At 53.7% G+C, this 4,955-nt stretch overlaps 1 pseudogene; it reads left to right on the top strand.

Annotated features, from left to right (window-relative positions):
- The first annotated feature begins 3,523 nt into the window (after nt 1-3,523).
- On the top strand, nt 3,524-4,705 carry LOC122138157 (annotated as a pseudogene).
- Nucleotides 4,706-4,955: the final 250 nt, after the last annotated feature.

Raw genomic sequence — 4,955 nt, 5'->3', positions numbered from 1 at the left:
TTCGAGATCCACCTATGGGAACGGGCATCCGTACCTGACCTCTGCAGAAGAAGCATCCAATTGCACCAAGTCTGGCTAGACAGACAGAAGCGCGCAGCCAATGCCAGGTAAGGCCCTGCCTCCTTACCTAGGGGTATATAACGGCTGCAGCGCTGCTATTCTCCAGTTGACATTCGCTTCTCGCGATCTCTGCACTGACACAGTTCGGTTGGATTACGCTGCTCACTTTCGTGTCTTCAGGAGGACATATCGCCTGATCAGCCTCCGCCAGACGTGACTTTGTCTTTTCAGCCTTCTGCTGTGTTCTGCATTCAGAGCCGCCCGCGCTCTCGTCGGTTTTCACCTGCCCCTCCTTCCACGGCTGCCCGCCACAGATTTTTTTGCCGAGTTCTTCTCCGGTATGTCGCTTTCTAAACCTACCGCTTCTCCGGGGAATAGCCTATCACGGGCCTGTCCTGCCGTGTGTGGAGCGCTCATCGCCGCTAAGGACCTTCACCCGCTCTGCGTGGTTTGCTTGGGCCTTAAACACGCTCAAGAAGCCTTGGAGAACCCGGAAAATTGCAGTCATTGCCTGATGCTGCCCAAAAAGCTTTGGGACGCTGTCTTAAAGTTGAAGCAGCGACCCAGTGTGCCGAGCTCGGCCTTTCTGACTCAGATGGGGGGACACGGTGACGACGACGCACTACCGGGGGACTCCCGGGGCTCCTCCTCACTTGTTTGCTTACCAGGCGGAGATTTTGGACGAATTAGGGCAACAGCTGGAAAAGGGAACCCCTTCTCTACCCTTGTGGAAGGAGATCCTCACGGTGAACGACCTCGTCCTCCGTAACGCTCGGCAGGCCGTCCAAGCCTGCGGGCGCTCTATGGCGCTTTCTGTGGTGGGAGAGCGCGCGCTCTGGCTTAACCTGTCAGGCCTTCCTGACAGTGAGAAGCGGCGCATCGCGGGCGCGTCAGTAGAGCCCGGCCGGGCTCTCTTCGGCCCCGCCGTCGCATTAATGCAACAACGGTACGGTGTGATGACAAAGAGGAGGAGGATGAGGCCTTCAAGTTATGCCTTCCTAGGAAGGCGGCCCCTGCGCGTTTGCCTAACACTCCTGCCATGGGACGACATTTCCACCAGGGCAAGGAAAGGCCCCGCAACAAACCCCCTCCACGGCAGAATAACCCACCGCCTGCTAAGCACTGGGGAAAATCGACTCCCGCCGCGGCCGCGGCTGGAAGACCATCTAACCCTACCCCCATCGACTCAAAACGTAAGCGGCCTGCCTGATGTTCGGTTGATGGAGGCATCGAGTCTGCGTTCACGGGCCACGAGCCCTTCGGACTCTCTTCCTGTCCCAGGACCCCCGTTCAAAAGACGCAGGGTCTCCCGTGGATGGATCGGTTCCTCTCCGTTCGAGGCTGCCCAGCCCATGTGTTTAATGAACGTTGTGTGTTCCCCCCTCACGTTCAGGGGGACTGTTGTGAGGAAAAGTGCAAAAGCAGTGTCACCACACCGCATACACTCTGTTCCCCTCACCCAATCAATAAAGGCTTCGGCCCAAGTGTTTCCCCAACACAAAACACACAAAAAAACAAAAAACACATTAAAACAAACAAATCAAATGAATTCGTTACGGAGAGAGGATCTCTCTCCGCAGAGAGAGTCCATCTCCCTGCGGAGAGAGGAAATCTGTCTGAACCCCTGCATGTTGCCCCTGGTGTGTCCACTAGATGGCGCCATTGCATCACAAATAAACCAGCTGGGCTTACACAGCTCCGCCGCGGCTCGGGTGGGAACACTCGCAAGTCACGAATGGGCTTTGGCAAACTGTCTCGGCTCCCGAGTGGGTGATGCGTACTATAATGCAGGGATACAGACTGCAGTTTGCAATGAAACCCCCGCATTTCAACGGCGTTCTCTCTTCACACACGGAGGAGAATGCCTCACACATTCTGAAAGAGGAAATATCCTCCCTCCTAAACAAGGGGAGCGATTCAGGTGGTGCCCCCCAGTCTGATGAATCAGGGATTTTATTCTCGTTATTTCCTGGTCCCAAAAAAGGACGGCTCTCTCCGCCCTATCTTGGACCTTCGTGTGTTGTAACAAACATTTGAGGAAATACAATTTCAGAATGCTGACTCATGGCTCGCTCGCCCGCGCCATAAAACAGAACGACTGGTTCACATTGGTCGACCTGAAAGATGCTTTCTTCCATATAAGCATTTATCCGACACACAGGAAGTTTCTTCGTTTCGCCTACCAAGGCACATGTTACGAATTCACAGTTCTGCCGTTTGCGCTCAGCCTAAGCCCCCGGTGTTTCTGTCTGTGTGCGGAGGCGGGTTTAGCACCCATGAGAATGTCAGGTCTGAGGATTCTGACATACATAGACGATTGGCTCATCATAGCCGAATTGAAAGAGAAAGTGTTGCAGGACACCTGCCGTGTGCTCACGCACATCACGTCTCTCGGGTTCAGAGTGAATGTGAGCAAGAGCAATTTTACACCCAGTCAGAATGTCATTTTCCTGGGTTTGGAGTTGAACTCAGTCTCCATGCGAGCGCGTCTCTCTCAAGAGCGCGTTCTCTCTCTAATGAACTGTCTGTCGCAGTTCAGAGGGGGGCGAAAGTACAATATCGCACATGCCTCAGGCTGCAGGGTCTTATGGCTTCATCTATCCAGGTTGTACCGCTGGGACTCCTGAGAATGAGAGCGTTCATAAAATGGGTTTTGTTAGTACATTTCAGCCCGACGCGCGATCTTTGCCGCTCTGTAATAGTGACGCGCGCCTCTCGGCAGCCTTGCGCCACTGGAAGAGCGCAGACTTTTACGCACAAGGAAACCCCTCTGGGGACGGTTATGATGCGGAAAGTTGTGACGACAGATGCGTCCTTAACAGGCTGGGGCGCCACCCAGGAGGGCAGAACGGTGAACGGTCTGTGGCCGAGCAGACTACGTTCAGCGCACATAAATTATTTAGAGCTTATGGCCGTATGGAAAGCTCTGAATCATTTTCTGCCTCGCCTGCAGGGACATCATGTGCTCGTACGCTGCGACAATACCACAGCAGTGGCTTATATCAACCGTCAGGGCGGCGTGCGCTCGTCGAAACTTCACGCTCTAGCTTACATGATTTTGGTGTGGTGAAGACGGGTTTTCCTGTCGTTTCGGTCGACTCTTGTTAAGGGCCTTCTAAACAGAGGCGCGGATCTTCTATCGAGGGGAAACCCAATCTACGGAGATTGGCGCCTTCACCCGCAGATATGTTATGGATGAGATTCGGACAGGCAACCGTAGATCTATTCGCCTCGCGCGAAAATTACCATTGTCCTATGTTCTTCTCGCTAAAGGACGTGGACGCGCCCCTCGGGGTAGATGCACTGGCCCACCCGTGGCCCAGAGTGCTGCTGTATGCTTTTCCTCCCCTGTGCCTGCTAATTCCTACACTGGCCAGGGTGAGAGAGCAGGGCCTGTCTCTCATTCTGATAGCACCCAGGTGGCCCAAAGCACCATGGCTGGCGGAGATAATCTCTCTGTTATATGCCGAGCCGTGGCGCCTCCCCCTCCGCACGGATCTATTGTCCCAAGCGAACGGGGAGAATTTATCACCCGCACCCGGACAGGGGTGGCTCTTTGGGCTTGGCCCGTGAGAGGATGAACCTAAGCGCACTGGGGCTTTCGCCGCGTGTGATTGCTACTATACAGAATGCCAGGGCCGTTTCTACGCGATCCTTGTATGGCACTAAGTGGCAAGTGTTCGAAGGGTGGTGTGATGGGCGTGGTCTCACATCTTATCAGTGCTCAGTTCCTGATATTTTGTGTTTCCTCCAAGACCTCTTGGAAAAAGGCAGGTCTTTTTCCACAATTAAGGTCTACTTGGCTGCTATTTCGGCCTGTCATGTGGGCTTTGAGGGCTCAACAGTCGGGCAGCATCCTCTAATCCGCAGATTTATGAAGGGTGCCCGTCGCTCCTTGCCAGTCGTCAGGAGAACTGTTCCTGAGTGGGACCTCTCCATGGTGGTTGGAGGCTCTGTCTCAATATCCTTTTGAACCCCTGGGAAGTATTTCCCTAAAGCTGCTGTCCTTCAAGACAGCTTCGCTCTTGGCCTTGGCATCAGCCAAACGTGTCAGTGAGCTTCATGCACTTTCGGTTTCATCCTCGTGACACTAAAATTCTCTCTTAGTGGAGATATGGTTTCCCTTAAGCCTAATCCGGCTTTCATGCCGAAGTGCTTCCCTGCGTTCACTTCGGAGGTGTTGAGCTGTCCGCTTTTCACCCTCGAACCTTTTCCCTCCCCGGAGGATGAGAGGCTAAATGCTCTGTGTCCCGTCCGTGCTTTATCGGACCATATATTGACAGGACCAGTGCTTTCCGGAAGAGCGACCAGCTCTTCATTTTCATAGGCACCCCCTCATGGAGGAATCCTATTTCTAAGGCAACGCTCTCACATTGGCTCTGTGAATGCTATAGCTTTGGCTTATGAATTTCAAAGGGAATGCAGCCAACAGGGGACATCAGCGCTCATTCCACGAGGGGCATTGCCACCTCTTGGGCTTTGTTTAGGGGAGTGTCACTGTCAGGACATCTGCTCCGCTGCCAGTTGGGCTTCTCCTCATACCCTTTGTGCGTTTTACCGGCTGGATGTCACCAGTATCTCGGTAGCACATTCGGTTTTAGGGGTGGGTATTCTTAGCCCTTCCCTGCGACCCCGTTGGAAGTGATGAAGGAAGGAGTGAATGGGCCGGCTTGGCCATGCACATCCCTGTCACTAAGCATGGATTTTTTCATTCCTTTTCGGGGTGTAATGTTCATATGCACATTGGTTATCCTGTGTGTTATGCTAACATTTTTCATGGCTGCATGTGCACAGCAGTCATGGTGTGCATCAGTATTGCAGGTCATGAATATGGGACGTGTCAGGGCACGCGCCCCCTGGGGCGACCGTCCTTCTCTGGCTTTTAGAACCTCACT

Source organism: Cyprinus carpio, chromosome B8 (genome assembly GCF_018340385.1).
Source record: "Cyprinus carpio isolate SPL01 chromosome B8, ASM1834038v1, whole genome shotgun sequence".
Lineage (NCBI taxonomy): Eukaryota > Metazoa > Chordata > Actinopteri > Cypriniformes > Cyprinidae > Cyprinus > Cyprinus carpio.
This window is presented reverse-complemented; position numbering and strand designations above follow the sequence as displayed.